The 18,067-nt window shown below is 40.7% G+C and overlaps 1 protein-coding gene across 3 annotated transcripts in view; it reads left to right on the top strand.

The window, feature by feature from the left end:
• The first annotated feature begins 13,806 nt into the window (after nucleotides 1-13,806).
• sipa1l1 (signal-induced proliferation-associated 1 like 1) overlaps nucleotides 13,807-18,067 on the top strand; it is a 117,332-nt gene continuing 113,071 nt past the window's right edge. For 2 of the 3 annotated variants that reach the window (XM_034075939.2, XM_034075938.2), the window contains exon 1: nucleotides 13,807-14,087. The gene's annotated coding sequence lies outside the window, so the exon portion shown is untranslated. Of the gene's footprint in view, nucleotides 14,088-17,569; nucleotides 17,674-18,067 lie in introns of all 3 variants that reach the window. The other variant, XM_071201878.1, reaches the window with a different exon arrangement.

Raw genomic sequence — 18,067 nt, 5'->3', positions numbered from 1 at the left:
CCCAAAGGGCTCTTCAGTTTACCACATATTATACCTTTTAATTAAATCAAATGTAGCGCTGTTTTGACTAATTATTTATATGTGTACACATATATCACTTAAATTATTCAAGACATCCTTTGTACTAAAGTATTCAAAAGTAAAAATTACATGTTTAATATAAATTATTTGCTGTGGCCAATTGTTTTCATTGCATTTACAGACCCGTGTAACTCTCTGATACCACCCAATTAATGCATTGACTTGCTTGTAGAACCACGCTACACAAAACAGATGGCAACACCTATAAAAACTATTTAAAAAAAGGGGCTACTGTATCAACCTATATAAAGTATATAAATATAGTTTTTCTCCCTGCAGGAGAGGGGAGCGTGCTTTGAGATCAACTGCTAGGCTGCAGCGGGGAGAAGAGGGGGACAAAAAGTAGGAAGAGAAGTAATGGGTCAGAAACCCTCCTTTTTACGCAGCGGTCCAGACATAGGGCATTAGGGCAGAGATATCTTTCAAGGTTTGACATAATGAATTGTGCTACTTTTAAATCAAGCAACGATGTTTTCAAATCTGTAATCAAAAACACTATAGAAGCAGTTCCTGCCGTTGTTACGTTAGTTCAAACAGTAACAACGGACTACTTTTCTTAGCGGATGCATGTCAATTTAAATCAATACAAAAACCTATTTTTTAAATCAATAAAATCTTTTTCTAAATCCATAAAAGCATTTCAATTATTATTGGGAGTCATGTCGTTACTTTGTTGAGAATGTGGCCATGTGTAATAAGCGGGATAATGTCCACATTGCACATTGCATAATGTGCCTTCATGCCGATCTAGATCCCTCCGCAAAAACAAAACAAAAAACGTCTCGTTCGCGGGCGAGAGCCGGCTTCCGTCGTTCACTATAGGAAACGCCCCTATAGGAAACGCCCCTATAGGAAACGCCTCCTTGCTGCGGTCTGCAGACAGACTCTATTGTTAAGGGCAGCCGACATAAACGAATGCCGTGCTTCCATGAGCGTCAAATCCCGACGCAGATGGGAATACATTGCAATCAGTTGAAAGCTATTTGCGTCCCTTTATGACGCTGAAGGAGCCTAGGAGCGTCACAATTGGACGCCACGGACACTGACCAAACGTCGTTATTGGACGCTTAGGGAGTGAGAGTGTGTTGACAAGGATGACGGACAAAGACAGGTGGACCGAACCAAAGCTGTTTGCTGGCATTGTTCAACTAACATTGGCTTACGCGGCTGGCAATACATCACACTAATTTGAAAAGGCATCACCCGAATGTGAATATCCAACACATCCTCACTCCCAGGTCGGCCTATGTTGACGTTATGTCAAGTCCCCTGCCGGCTTTTTCCAACGCAAGGGGGGGGGCCTTAGCGTCCATTTTCAACGCGAGGGGGGGGGCCTTAGCGTCCATTTTCAACGCAAGGGGGGGGCCCTTAGCGTCCATTTTCAGCTTTCCGGGATGTCCATGTGCTTCTATGGACGCTCATGGAAGCACGGCATTCGTTTGTGTCAACTGCCCTTAAAGGCAATGAAGACACTACACTACCCAGAATCCCCAGCTATCGTTTGGACTACACCATGTGCTCGTGTGCTCTGTTTGACAAACCCCGTGATAGTCCTCAAGCTCTGTGATTGGAGAGTGTGCTCCGAGGGTTACCGAGCCTCGAACAGCACTTGAAATGGGATGGAACCACGGCAGACTGTTCAAAACTGGATTTGAACGGGTCCACCGCGTATTAATATATATACCCACACGCCAGCTAAGGTCAGAAGAGCTTTATTTAACAGCTGGACTTATGTTTGTGACCCCTCCTGTTGTTAATTGATAACATTACATTACATTACATTAATTGATAAGCCTGAAACATGCACTTGTCAAGGTTCAGAGGCACATTTTGCAAATATGGCAGTAGCCATCGATCAGCTTAAGATAAGATATACTTTATTGATCCCAAGTTGGAACATTTGCGTTACATCAGCATGTGTAACAGTTAAATATGCAGTGGTGTTTATTTGAAAATCATTTAGTATAATCACACAAATTCTGTGTTTTATATTTAACAATTATGTGTTCTTTATTTATTGATTGTTCAATACCTGACAAGGCCGGAGATGAAATATCTGCATACATCATAAGAGTATAATACATTATGTATAATATCAGTTAAAATAAGTGCTTCAACATAGTTAACATTGCTGGAGGTATGCACACATATTGATAGATGTCTTGTAATGCACTATTGAGGAACCTGCGACCCAAGTTTTTCATTCAGTGCAGAACTACACCATAGTTGTGTAGGCCTATAAGATATGTCAATAAACCTTAGAACATCTTCAAATCTTGAACGGGATGTGCAAAATAGTCATTATATACAGTCTTTAATTAACTATTAGTAGAGAATAACGAGTAATGAATATACTTTATAGGGATCCTATTAATATCTAATAATAAAAATAATGAAATTCAATAACATGCTTTAACCACCAGGTGTCTCTTTATATCATCTGTGCACCTTTATGGTGTAAATACAGCCTATCTACCAATTGGATCAAATATAAAAGTGAGCCGAATTAGTGTTGATACGGCAAGGAGACGTATTGTGTGAAAAGAAATGTAAGATGTTGTTCAATGGCTGATATATTTATGATCCACGTCACGTTTTCAGTTCCTCATGTTTGTCTTCTCATCAGGGCTATAAATACAGAATTACGGCAGATATGTAATATGTAATGCAGCCGAACCGTGTATTACAATGCCTTTATGTGATGACTTTCAAAGAGAAAAGCAAGCACACTCGGAATAAGGTATTATTTTCTTTTCTTTAAATGTTTTCGGTCTGTTTCCGGTATTTGTTAATGACGATGTGCTGTGAGATGTGAGACTGGAATTGCACAGGGGGAAATAACGTATCTTTAGATGCGGATTTTGTTAACTAATATGTTTGCGCTGTGGACCAACACTATACATTGACGGGGAAGGGGGTAGCAATACAGATAACACCATTAAACAGTTACACAACATAACAGAAATAATATCGATAGCAGCGTCCCTAGCTACCACCTTGGTAACAATGAAAACGTTGGACGCAATTTCCTGAAGTAATCTTCGTAATAACTAGCAAACTAAAGATCATGTACATCCACTGCACACATAATCTGAAATAACAACTCATATTTCTCGCATCAAATGACATCAAAACGCATTTTAATGGCCAAACTAACTTTAAAATAGGCATTTTACACCCAGAATAAAACGAAGTTCGGCCATGTTTTCTTTTTCTGCAGGGAGAAATGATAGCTGGGGATTCTGGGTAGTGTAGTGTCTTCTGCCATCATTTACTCCGAAAAAAGATTTGTTTCTCCGAATCGAAGGGGAAAAATACAAAAGCATTGCACACAATTTAAACCAATCAATGTTGTGTAATTAACAAGGATAATCTGGTGTTTTTTAGTCGATGAGTAGTGCAGATATCACTGTAAAATCAATCGTCAGTAAGGGGAATATTTACTTCCAGGTGTACAATTCTCCGCTATCCAATGAGAATGGAAGCTCACATTGCCTTTAAGGGCAGTCGACACAAATGAATGCCGTGCTTCCATGAGCGTCCATAGAAGCACATGGACATCCCGGAAAGCTGAAAATGGACGCTAAGGCCCCCCCCCTTGCGTTGAAAATGGACGCTAAGGCCCCCCCCCTTGCGTTGAAAATGGACGCTAAGGCCCCCCCCCTTGCGTTGGAAAAAGCCGGCAGGGGACTTGACATAACGTCAACATAGGCCGACCTGGGAGTGTGGATGTGTTGGAATATCACCGGTACCAAAAGAAAAAAGACTGAAGTGCAAACCCAACTCCCACTAGCATGTAAGCCTCCACCACTCGCAGAAAGTTCAGACCGAGCCAAAGCTATTACAAACGCCAAATATCCTTATGTTGCCATGTTAGCAAAGCGCTACCTGGCTGTATCTGCTACCTCTGTCCCTAGAGAGGGTGTTCTCCACAGCAGGAGACATTGTTAGTGCCAGCAGATCTGCCCTTTCGGCAAGCAATGTGGACAAGTTCATCTTTCTTTAAACAACATGAAAATACAATGACAAGCAAGTCATAATGTCAAGCTGGCTGCTTAGGTACTAGTACAGTTCAAATACAGATTATTTCAGTTCATCGAAATGCTGCACCTTAATATTTATTTTACTATATTTTGTATTTATTTGAATACATTAGTCACAGTTTAATAATAATTAAAAAAAAATATTTAATGTTTTGTGATAATTGTTTCTGCTGTACCGAAAACGTACCGAACCGAACTGTGACCTAAAAACGAGGTACGTAAATGTTTGTGAACCGTTACACCCCTACAATCAATCTTAACTTGGAAAGCCACAATATTAATATTTTAAATCAATCACATAGGTGATATTATTGTGGCACATCAGTAAAGCCTTACATATAAGGTGGCAGACGTAATTTAATGAATGTTAACTGAACAATAACTGAATGAGTTTGTCTCACTCTTAGACCAGCAGGGGAACCAAATCTATGCAGACTGCTGCAATAAGTACATTAATTAACTGTCTCATCGATGTTTGTCTGAATGAATATGATACTATTAACAATCATATTATTCCTATCAGCTGTCAATCACTGTTAATAAATAATAATAATAATAATAGATTTAATTTGTTAGCATTTTTACAGGTGCTCAAAGACGCTTTACAGATATAGTGAAGAACTGTTATGATTCACATATTCATTTATTATTGAATAAACTATATTTTTTGGAGGAGTTAATGATCAATATCCTTCAAATTTGAAAAACAAGTAATTATATAATTATTGATATACAGTTACAACCTTGACTTTACATCAGAAAGAACAAACATTAAAGAAGTGACTAACTGCATCAGTTAGGGTTAAAAAAACGTGTATTCAGCTAAAACATAAACATCGCTGCAGTTATTATCCAGTGTAAGGTCCTTACCTACTGGCCTAGTTAAATCAAAGTGGTTACTTTCTGTTGGCTGGGCAGTGTAGTTTTACACGCTGTCTGATTTTACTTTCTCAGGACTTAAAACTGTTTTTTGGGGGCAGACCCCCACAAAGAAAAAAAATATATACACGCATTCAAGGTCATCATCTTAACAGTTTGTTATTCTCATCGAGTCATCCGTGAGCAGAGCATCAAGTTGACATGTCTATTACAGCTGAATGCAGCGATTACTATTTTGTTCAGCAAAACGCCTCACAAACTTATTAAGATCAACAGCTGTAGTGCGTTTTGATTCAATGCTGAGTACAGCCAAACTTGACATTCTCTTATCTGTCATTGTAGACCGCAACTACCTCATTCCTTCAGTGCTTGGGTCCGAACGAAAGGCTTCTCGTTTTGCGCCGTTCCCCCGTTCAAGTGAATTCGCCACCAATCATATTTCCACTCTCGCGCCAGGACCGGGGGTTACATGACGTGCATCTTGTGGTGCATTCACTTGCACTCGGACATTAGAGACTTTCTCTCATAAATGTCCGATGAGCCACAACTTTTCTTTCAAAACAAAGATGCCAACTGGGCTGGCAGCTGGGGTGGCAAGGCTATTGTTTAGGGTGGCAGTTGCCACCCCATGCCACCCCGGTAGATCCGCCCCTGCTCATAACGTGCAGGGCTGGAGTGACTTTTGCCGTTGGGACTCGGGTTTGAGTCCAGCATGAACTTTTTTGTTATTTTCATGTCGATGGACACTGAATATTATGTAGTTGGAATAGAAGATTCCTAATATTGTTTGCCGAGACCAAGATTAATGACCCATCAGCATTTTAAAGTCTAAATATCCCTGCACATGCAGCAATGACATTTCTGCTGCTATCTTTGCAAAACGAGTTAACAGTCACATGTTATCTAGATGAGTGCTGCAGAATGCCGTTTTTATAAGGGATGTATGTGTGTGTCTTTCATATTAAACATGATCGCTGGTAGATAGCCACAGAAGATGTAACACAGTTTAATCTGGGCGGATCCCATTTTCCATGGGCGAATCACAGTTTACCTGAGAGGATCACAGTTTAACACAGCTGAACACTTCTCCACGCTGCTTTCAAACTCTGAGTAAACAACGTGCGCTTCACTGGGAGGCTGTCTGAAGGTGTACACAGGTCTCAGATGGACTTGGTATCACATTAGGAACGATATTCAGTGATAATTCGGGCAACAATAGCTGGTTTTAAGGATTTATTCGAGCGGATCACAGTTTAACACAGCTGAAGACTTCTCCACGCTGCTTTCAAACTGTGAGTAAACAACGTGTGCTTCACTTGGAGGCTGTCTGAAGGTGTACACAGGTCTCAGATGGACTTGGTATCACATTAAGAACGATATTCAGTAATAACTCTGCCAACAATAGCTGGTTTAAATGATTTATTGGAGCTCGCAATGTTTTGAACAGACATGCCCATGTCAACTCGTTTTTCTTTTGTAGTCCTCGCTGTTCGCGTCCGGATATCGCCATCGTAACCACAACCTCACACACTGGTACTGAATGTGCATCAAAGTGTTCCTATCCAGCCAAATATACCAAAAGATTTATGTAAACGACAGAAGAAGCGATCGAAATGTGTATTTCAGTCGAAGGCCACGCCTCCACATCTGTCAACCAGTTGATCGGGGAACCAGTTAAACCGGAACACCACCCGTGGTTCAGTGTGCTTTTTAAAGACACCTGTTCTCGAGAACCACCTCCATCTATCCTCAGCAATGTCAATGCAGAAACATCTTCCCCCAAAAAACAACAGCAACACACTCACAGACTGACTTTTTCCACTGTTTAGCGTAATATTATGTTTATATTTATATATTTCCATAACGATAATAATGTAAAATAATGGTATAAATGATGCAGCTAATGTTGTAGCGAATGTTTATTATGTATATTACTCTAAGAATAATATTGCATGGTTCTGTTTTCACAATGTAACACATGCTTTAAAGGTGGGGTAGGTAAGTTTGAGAAACCGGCTCGAGATCGCTAGAATTTGAAAATACACAACCGGAGCCACTTCCTTATAGAGCCCCTCCTCCAACACACACGAACGCGCACATGACCAATGAGGGCACGAGATAAATTTGTGCCCCGATGGAAGGCTGACAGGCAGGTAGGCCATCTTGTACTTTTTACAGTATTACGGCTTCTACAGATGACATTTTTTTATGGATTTTTTGTCAAAGCACTTCAGATATTCATTGCTATCGGGATGTTAAGAGCATTCCATAGAATATAACAAAAAGTGTATCTCGAGCCGGTTTCTGAAACTTACCTACCCCACCTTTAAGCAAAATGACCTATTTAATGCTGCAGTACTTAACATTTAATGTAAACAATTGATATAATGATTCATAATTGTATGTGTAATGTTACATTTGAATATTAACAAACCTATAAAGAACAACCTGATTCTTCTGTCTCTTTCTTATTTTATACTTGTTTCCAGGCCCAACAGGCAGCTGTTTCAGTGAATCGGTTCTTTACTGTGCACTAATTGTCCGGAAGCAAAAAGAAAACAAAGTTAGGGACAAGTTAAATAACATTCAAACATATAGTAGCTTAATAGTTACTTTAGGAATTGTTGGAGACAAAAGGGGGATGTAAGAGTAAAGGTTGACTTCAAATGTCATGATGCTATGTCTCCTAGATGAGAGGTTATTCACAATAATGGCATTTCAACAATACAAGGTGATAATATACCTGTACACAAAAGCACACCGCCTACTTCCATCTACGTAACATTGCAAAAATTAGGCATATCTTGCCTCAAAACGATGCAGAGAAACTAGTCCATGCATTTGTTACTTCTAGGCTGGATTATTGTAAAATCTTTCATTCATTTTGCTTTAGACAACAATCACATGATACATTTTCTCTCTAAGACTGTGCCACTGCTGCCCAAATTTGACCATTTGCCCATCTAGTTAACTTGACGTACCCACTAAGAATAAGGTAATTCCTAGAAACACAAAAAAAGCCAGTGCAATTCAAATGTTCTCCCCCCTTGTTTTGCACAAGAGACACACCTGATTGCACTAATTGCATCACAAACAGGTAACATGTTGTCTCGTGGGGCTCTGAGTGTGTGGATTTGAAGCTTTAAAAGAAGCTCCAACATAAACAAGAGAGCTGCTCCTATCAATATTTAAAAGGGATCAACTCTCTGGATGCGTACTGTGAAAGCAGCCACTCGTATAGCATCGAACCAGCTCAGCTCTGCCGTTCCCCTTAGCTCTTAAAAGCTTTTGAGCATCGTCTGAATCACTGTTTGTTTTGTATCGCCTACATACAATTCCATGATCACTGAGCATTTCCTATCAGCTAGTGAAGATGTCCTAAGATTAAAGGTTCTATAGCAGACTGAAAAATTGTCGCAAGCAACCGAGTTTGCATGATTCAAATGTGTATTCATCTATTTTTAATCAGCAAAGGAAGACACAGTGCTTGTCGGAAGCATGGTGAAATGTGTTTTTGTTGGTGAATCACTGCATCAGCAACTTGTCTCACAGATCAGGCTTTAATCCTGCCTCCTTCCTTTCAATCGCGTTAGAAACACTGAGCATGTGCGGGTTCTTCCATTTGAATGCATTATGTATAGTGGGGGATTTCTGTTTGATAATTAATCACACTTCCTTCTCTTCTACTTGTGCTATCATTATACAAGCTGGAGCTGGGCCCAAGCAGCAGGGGGTGAACATACACTGAGAGCATGCACGTACAGACCGACATGCAACAGATTGATGGAGAACCAGGATCTCAGTTGGAGGCTTCCATCTCCTTACCAATATCTTATTCCCTCTGCCCCCAAATCCAATCAGAGCGTGTCCGTATCCTGGCCAACCATTGGCTCGCCTCTTCCCACGCTTCCCCCCATGCTAAGTTGGAAACCAAAAACATCACAACTCCAATGTCTCCTTAGGAGAACCAACGTTATTTCTGGTGAGGAAGTGTTCAGTGCTTGTGTGCACGTGGCACGGGGGCGGTTAGTGCTATTGAGAGGCGGCAGAGGAGGAGTGTGTGTTCATACATGGTTAGGTGTGTGTGTGTACGTGCCCTTATATGTGCGTGATTGAACTGGGACCAATCTCCTATGCACTTGATCTACTGCAGGGTGCTGTGATGTCATCCGCCCACCTGTTTAACACCAGCATGAGTCACAGCGCTCCAGCTCTCTTCATGGGGAGGTGTGTGTGTGTGTGTGTGTGTGTGTGTGTGTGTGTGTGTGTGTGTGTGTGTGTGTGTGTGTGTGTGTGTGTGTGTGTGTGTGTGTGTGTGTGTGTGTGTGTGTGTGTGTGTGTGTGTGTGTGTGTGTGTGTGTGTGTGTGTGTGTGTGTGTGTGTGTGTGTGTGTGTGTGTGTGTGTGTGTGTGTGTGTGTGTGTGTGTGTGTGTGTGTGTGTGTGTGTGTGTGTGTGTGTGCATACCGTGCCAAATGGGGGGTATTTTGAACTTGAATTCTGTCTTTGCCTCTGCCTTTTCAAACATATCTCAAAAGTTCCTGCAGTCTACAAAGGAAGGCTGCAATTGCGAGGATCACAACGTAGCGTTTCACAGGCAGCTCGGTCTCCCATGGGACAGACCTGCATGTGCCTTATGCTGAGAAAAAACTGAAGAACTGTGGAGAAAGAGTTGTTTTAGCTGCATCAGAAATATTCTATGGCTTCATACAGAAAACCCCAGCCAAATCTCTCTGCATGCATTACAGTTTTTTCTTTACCCACTGGCAGAGTGAAAGTGAGGGGGACAAAGGAAGGGAGGAAAGCCTGCCTCTTTGTTTTGCTTTTATTTCTTACTTCCATTCAATAGATTCAATATGCTCCTGGCATACAGTTGAAGCAACACCCATAGAATACACACATGGTAAATAATTGATGACGTATCATTCCTTAGTCTTCTCTTGAGTTTGTTTAAGCAACATTCAACTTGGTGGGCAAGACTTAAGGCGTGTTCAAATACAACTGATTACGTGTGTTCAAGTGGTTTATTTGTTTAACTCTAACTGCTTCAAACTAAGTTTGTCCAAGGCACATGCCACGAGACTCCGATGCCAAGATGTGCATGGGTCAACTAAATCCATAGTTTTCAAGCTGACATGCCAAGGTCAACCCATAATCTGTCCATACTATAGAATGCTTATCTGTTATCAACATAATAACTTTTTATCCAGCACCATAATTAAGTACAATTTCGTACTTAACTTGGAATGATTTGTCCAATACACGTCTTTGATAGATTACATGCAAAAACAATGGCATTCCTATAAGACTCAGCTGTAGTTTGAGTGTGGTGCTAGATAGCCAATGTTAGCATGCTAACACCCTCAACTAAGATTGTGAACATTGTACACATTACCTGCTACCGCTATGTTAGCATCGTGAATATGGTGGGAAGCTAACGTTAGTATTTAGTTTGAAAATGTTTCATGTGCAATCAATGCATTTCAGGATCATATCTCCAAGGGCCAAAAACAAAGATAGGAAGAAGTTAAATCTATAATCATTTGCTCAATCTTTTTATGTAGCAGTTTTAGTGAACATCATCAGTTGCTGTACTCCTCCTCTCTATCCTAAAATGCCTGCCAATCAGTCAGCCTTGTGAATAAAGCCCCACCAGTTTACTCTCACAATAACGCCGTGCAACAAAGGCCTAATTGCGAACACACTCCAATCTACACACAGTGGTCCTACTTATGAAAAACAAGCGCATCAAATTCTGTCTATTTTAAGAGCCCACTGTCTGCATAATGCCCCTTTAGTAAAGGAGACAAAAGAGCCAGTGTATGTGAAAACAACTTGTCGCCTTTCTTCATGTCAATCTCTATTAGTGTAGGAGCGCCGCTTGAGTGGAACTTTGTGAATGGGGCCCATTCTTTTCATTCCTCTGCTTCCAGGGCAACACAGACAGGAATTCCTGTGCTCTCCCTCTCTGGGTTACAGCGGTCATGTATCCTACAGGTGGTCGACCCATGGCTGACTTCACTTCTTGACATCTCAATATATCTCAGACGGCCACCATGTGATAACATCACGATTGATGCAGTGATGTAAAGGGCATGCTGTAAGAGAGTAAGGGTCAACGACTGAGCTTCAAAACCACCCTCCCTCATTAAGGTTTCTCCACACAGATCAGTCTGTCATACCACCAAGAGAGAACATGAAAGATAATAGTGGGATTGAAGTTCAAGATGCTGCAAGTGCAAAGGCAGCCTCTATAACTCATGAAATGAAAGATCTCGGTAGGAACTGCAACAATTTCTGTCATTTTATTCAAGGTCCACACGATAAACTATATCTAGCAAGGTTGGGATACTGTAATGCAATCTAATGAGACCATGTTAAAAAAAGATTTTCAAGAAAATAGATATATTCAAGTATATCCGAGTTCGGTAGAAAAAAGACTGAGATGTTGACATACGCTGCTGCCCCACAATGCAATGCACAAAGGAAATGAAAAACGTTCCCACAAATTAACGAAGCCGTTTCAGGAAGATACTGGAAATAAAACTGGAACATATAGCATTTTGTGTGTAACTACCACGAAAAGCGCATTGTGACACTCAGTAATAGCAAACAGAAGACACAATTAGTATGTAAGGAATTGTTACACAGTGATTGTGTTGCTAATAGAACAAACAATATTCAATACAATTACTATACTTACATATATAATTTATGGTATGGAAGTGGGACACCGTTATTGCATGGATATCGGGAAACAATATCAGCAGACTGACTGCATATGCCTCTACTCTGTGCATAGCTCTTCCTATGAATGGTTTTTCTTTTAATATAGTAGTGAAGTTATGGCGGTTTAGGGTGTCTATAAATGCCCTTTTTAGTCGTTCTCATAAATAACAGTAATATTGATTTCTTCCACCACCAGATGACTAAAGTGTTTCTTAAGTGTTCACTACTTTTGCCCAAGTTGCTGATGTCTCATTATTTTATTGGCATAACAAATTCATTTTTTCATTGATGTGTCCTATGCTTTAATCCTTACTGAATGTCATTCTGTGGCTAAGCCAATTACACTACTTGAGTTAATCCCGGGGGAACAGTTTTCCACCAGAGAACAATTCAAACCGCCCACACAAATATCCGCCCCATGACAGAATGGGGTGGGCAGTGTGAGGACCCACAGAGCTACAGGAATAGAGAGGATTTTAATGATGGTAATCTCTTTTCCTTTGTCTTTATTAGATTGTTATGTAATCCTCGATGACATTTCAGAATAATGGATGCATGGATGGAAAGTGGAAATGAGATGAAGGCAGAGGTAAATGTGGAAAGAATAACTAAATGAAGATGGGTACATGAAGTCCTGTCATACCTCGGACCAGACATAATAATTATGGAAAAGAAAAGAGAGACAGGCTGTGAACAGAGAATACAGAGAACAAGGTTGTTGCTATTCACAGGTGATTATGTAGGAGAGAGAGATGCATTCCTGTGACTCCTATACTATTCACCCCCTCCTAATGCCGGTACCTGCAGAGCTGCTTTAATTAAAGCAGTGATCTTTCTCTTATCTCATTAAAATGTGATGCTGAAATAATTAATGTATGTGGAGAAAGGAAGCAGGTGGAATTTGAAATGCGGGTGTAAACGTTTGCACTGAATGCCTCATAATATGTCTATCCTATTTTCCTCTCATTACGTCTTTTAAATTAGCTGTGTATATAACTCTTGATGATGAGCCTACTTTGGTGCAAAACTGAAAAAATAGTATAAAGCCTATTGTGGCTTTAGACGAAGCTGTGTGAAGTCTGATTGCCTCAAGTGACGTCACTTTGATGGTTCTGAATAAGAGAAAATGGCTTCTGATGGATGTGATCATATTTTGCCATAGGCAAGGCAAGTTTATTTATATAGCACCTTTCAGCACCAGGCAATTCAAGGTGCTTTACAAAAATGAAAGACATTCAGATAAAGGCATTTAAAAACAGTAAAAGATAATAAAAGAAACATTAAAAGAAAAACAAAAAATGAAAGACATTAAGAAAATGGCATTTCAAATCAGTCATTAAAAAGAAAAGCTAATACAATAAACATTACAAGATAAAAGTTACAGTGCAGTCTAAGATATGAATAGTTCAATTATTTCGGTTCTTGATTTTTTATTTATTCACAGAACCTCCCTTTGGAAATCCGAACATTTCCATCCCGATTGTTAATTTAGACTGATTGTTTTCACCATGTTATGCTCACATGACATCCACAATCCATACCTGGATTCAAACTGCAATAGATGATGTAATAGCAGATACAGAGGGTTCATCATGAGCTGTATTCATAAACACCTGACCTGAAACACAAACACCATGTTGCATTTGGAGAACATCTGTCGCTGTAAAATAACCTTTCAACTTTCCTATCAAAAATGTAAATGATGTGATGTTTGTCATAGTGCTACTATTAGCACTATGACAAACATCACGAATAAAAAGGTAATCAAAACTAATTGTATATTTAACAAATATTTGATCTGAAATATGACACTGTATTTTATTTATTTGAAGTATTTTTGTAATGTATTTATTACTTTATCTGTCTACACCTATTGTCATGTATGATGTTCATATATACAAAATAAATAAATACAAATAAAAAAGCCGTTCCGTTTCTGTTGCCAGAGCAACGCTTTCTCTCTCTCCCATCCGCCTCTCACCAGCAATCCAGCAATCCGTTGATTTAGTTAAACTCTCGCGAGACTACTGAGTCCATTCAACACACCGTTCTGATTTCTATCGCGAGACTAGAGGCCAGAGTTTGAGAGGGAGGCGGTTACCTCATCGTCGTCGCAAGGCGGAGCGAATCGCTGCAACTTTTTGGATGAACTTCTTATTTGAACAAACCGAGAGGCGGTCGGCAGACTGCACGGACAACAACACACCCTAAAGGTGAAGAGATTTAGAGCTTTTTCCGCTACGAAGTGTATTTACAACCGGTTCGTTTTATCGCGACAGTTTGTGAATGCCAGTAACGGAGCAGCGAGAGCGTTATTTTCCCTCTCGAAAACGCCGACAAGGTGGAAATTACTAAAGGTGAGTGCGCTCTCTGCTACGTTGGTCTCCCTACTCGCACACTAGCAATATCAAAACACCGTCAGTTTGTCGTTAACGGTCAACTTTTTAATGGTTGAATTGTTATCTGTGCATTTCAGTATTTGAGTTAACGTTCATGTCACCCACAAACTGGTTGCAGGTAACACTAGGGAAGGAAAAGTACCCTACAAAGTTAGCGAGCAGTCGGGTAATGTCAGTACTGTGTGTGACTCACGGCTGATGCATCGCCTATATTCTAGCTAATATCTCTTTTTACCAACCATGCAAAGCATTTGGATTTCGACCCAACGTTCAGTTAACATGTCATGCCTCCCCCTAAGACGAACCACAGTTTAACATTCAGACACCGTGGCTCCTAAAGAAACAGGAAACCCTGCAAGACGAGCATCAGATAAAGGTAATTGTTGAGTCAAGTCCCTGTGTGTCTGCTGTGTAATTGGGATGGCTAGCTGCAGTCGCTCTTGGGGTTTCCTGTTCATATCAACCATGCCCCCCATCTATTTACTTGTGAACGATGACGCAATCGTCGCCACCAGAGAAATATTGTCTTATATCTGGTTTAGAAGTTCTTTTTTGTGTAAATGCATGAATATTGTATTAAGGTATATTTGGCTGTCATGCATTGCTGTCGTGCATGAGTTTGGACATTTGCAGTGCTTCACCAAATCCCTTCTAAGTGAGGTTGCACAGAGACATCCCTATGTTGTTATTTTGCAAGGAAAGTTCATGAACTGTTCCTTTGCAAACTAAACTTCTAGGTTTTTGAATGTTATTCATAATGCATGATATGTTACTGAAGACGACAATGCAGATGTTAAGGAATGTGCATGACATCGAATATTAAGTTAAAGCCTAATTTCTGCCCAGTGCTCTGTCAAAACCAGCCTCATTAATCAAAATGGCCGTCTGAGTAATCTAGTCAGGTTTGAATAGTGACACTGCTACATTTAAGTGATGAAGGTTTATATCACAGATTAAACACATTTAATTACTCTGGTAAAACTCAGTTATGTTTAAGATTATTAAAACACGTCGCTCACTTAAATGTTCTTATATGCAAGTTTGTTCATCTGTGTGTCCGAGCTCTCCTCTGTCTTAATGACAGCCTAAGAGGGATTGCCATTGTAAGTGTCCCCCCCCCCTCTGTAGCTGCTCTGTTTCTTGTTATTGCTGCCATCTCAACCGGTGGAGTCCGTCCCCAGGCTACCAGCTTCAGCCTCTCAGGGGGTTCACACACACCCCCTTGCCTACACGCAGAAACACACTGCATTCTCCTTTGAGAAGTCCTAAATGGACACGTCAAAGAGATCTCATCTCTATTCATAGGCTGGCCGGGGTGGGTCAGATTCTCAACTTGAAACACAACAGCGGCATTAGAAATATATTCTCTCCAGGACAGCAATTCAACCGCTTTGTCCACTTTGCTTTGGCTACTGCAACCGCTGTATTGAATCCCCCAAAACTGTCACGTATTAGCGTGCGGACATCTCTTTCCATCATCCTTCCCGTGTCGGTGCGTTTGAATGCCAAAGCTGAGCAGATCTGGAGTCTGTGTTGCATTTACAATAATAAGTGGGCTATTGAAATTGAGTGTGTAGGTGGAGGCACACACGTTCTGTAACACATGTAGCTGGTGAATCAAAGGGGAGGTGGGAGAAAAGAAAAACGGATACGGAAAAAAATAAAAATGTCAGGGTTGCTGCTGGGCTGCTAAAAGAGTATCAAAGGGCTTTGGGGTTGTAGAGCCATTGAAACATCTTTCTAGGTGCTCGGCACTAAGCAGCTGGAGTTGGCACAGTAGGGGCTCTTATTGTGAGTTTCAAATGAAGATCTTTCCACGGCCTTTTGTAATTGCTTGCAAGCAAACTCTTTTGCTGTAAATTTGTATCAGATGTACTGTGATCGGGACGTGGTCACTCATTCAAAAAAAATCCTCTAATGTGTAGCCTAGGACTATCTGGAACAGACGAGGCTTTTGGCAGTGCGAACAGAGAGAAATCTGGCAAGTGCAAAGTCAGAAAAAAGAGGACACTTTAATCTCATAGCATGCCAGCTCACACTTCCGTCTGCATGCAGGAGCTGGAAACAGAGTCTTAGCGGTTTACGATCTTCCAAGCTATCCCTGCTATGGCCCCCCTCCCTTGCCGAGCTACTTTCTATCATCTCTGCCTTGTCCTCCCCTTCTGTCGCTGCTTCTTTACTTTCCACCTCCCACGATTCCCTCCTCCCATCACCAGCAGTGCCTTTTCCTCTCGTCCCGGGCTTCCTTCCTGTTGTGGAAAGCATGTCGGGTCTGACACTCTCCCCATTTCTGTCCACATCCCTCACCTTATCTATCCTTCTCTGTTGCTCCCGTCCTTGTGGTTTACATTTCTTCCCCCTTTTCTCCGTGTTTCTGTCTCCCTCCCCTCCTTCTCCGTCTCTCTGCATGCTGGAGATTGGAATGTGAGCTCCCTCTGTTTAAGGTCTTGGGGTGGGCTGTCTCTTGAGAAATAGCAGAGCAAGAAGTACTCTTTACCAGTGAATAGATCACACCGCAGGCCAGCATGATTCAATAAAACTACTAGGCCTCTGTAAATCAAAGTTATTCCTGGATAGAGAATTTAAAGATGGCCTTCTCGCACAAACACTGCATTTTTCCTATTAACCTCAATATATCAACACGTTTTTCAAGAGTGTTATGGTGAATGCATCACTGCCAACTCAAATTGCAACAGCAGGAACACTCCAGGAGGTTATGCCAGCTAATTAGCATTGATAATTATTAGCATCATTCATATTGCAAACAAACATGGTATATTTGTCAGGTTTGACAGCAGACAGAATAAGGGATAGTCGGAGTACTGCTGGTAACTTTCCTTGAACTTTTACTGAAGGGCTAGAGGGATAGAAATGCACACTTTGTCTATTGAGGTGCTTGTTGGAAAGCAGACTTAAAAATAAGAGAACGAAGAGCGGTGAACTCGTAACTCTGATGCATTTATTGTACTTTTAGGGTCCATTTATAAGGTCTTCAACTTTATCCATTCAATTTTAAGTTTATTTTTTGTGTTCTTTCACTTGAGTAAATATATCGAGCTGCACTGTGAAACGTCACACCATCACACAAAGATGATTAACACTAAGTTAATACCTAACATATTCTCATTTGGCTGGGTTTAATATATTTCAAACGGCCACAGTCTTGAGTCGTGATTGATAATACAGCCAGATGAACTTGTTACCATTCTTTTAATTCAACAGATGGTTGGAAAATATTGCAAAATCCAGAAAGTATTTTCAAAAAGATTTCATCCTGGAAGACTTGATTAAAGCTTTAGAAGGCCTAGGTCTATGTACTCTTGACACATTTAAAGCACAAGCCAGCATATTGTTTCCGCCTAACAAACATCCCTCGAGGGGTTTTCTCTTGATATGTGACATTGCATATCTCTTTTGATCCATGTTTCTCTTGCATTCAGGAGCCCTGTTCAGGCTTTCAGTCGGCAGTGTCAGGGCCTTTTAATAGCAGCAAGAAAAGGAAAGAGAGGGCACAAGAAGAATCAGTTAAGCAGTTCCACCTGAGGTAAAGCGACTTAAAAGCTACATTTTTCCTGTAATGGATCCTTTTCTCTTTCTCCATCTCTGTCTGGTGAAATGACTTCTTAATTAGGACTGTAAGAGGGGTTTACAGCACATGCAAGCAAAGTGGATTATATAAAAAAAGCTTCAGTTGTGAAAGATGAGCAAAAAATCTATAAACACATCATGAAACAATGACTCGGCAGGCTAATCCTCACTGAAGTAAACAGAAGGAACATACTGTACGGTTGGAGCCCTGAGAGAGAGAACAGCCTTATGTTATGAGAACCCTGCTTTAATACTGTTAGCATTAGCATAACTACAAATACTGCTAGGCAGCGTGATAGGACATGGAGATACTGTGCACACTTTTGGGCTATTTTGGAACCAAACAACTG

Source organism: Pseudochaenichthys georgianus, chromosome 24 (genome assembly GCF_902827115.2).
Source record: "Pseudochaenichthys georgianus chromosome 24, fPseGeo1.2, whole genome shotgun sequence".
In the NCBI taxonomy this organism is placed as follows: domain Eukaryota; kingdom Metazoa; phylum Chordata; class Actinopteri; order Perciformes; family Channichthyidae; genus Pseudochaenichthys; species Pseudochaenichthys georgianus.
The sequence above is the reverse complement of the archived record's forward strand: the minus strand, read 5'-3'. Positions and strand labels throughout refer to the sequence as shown.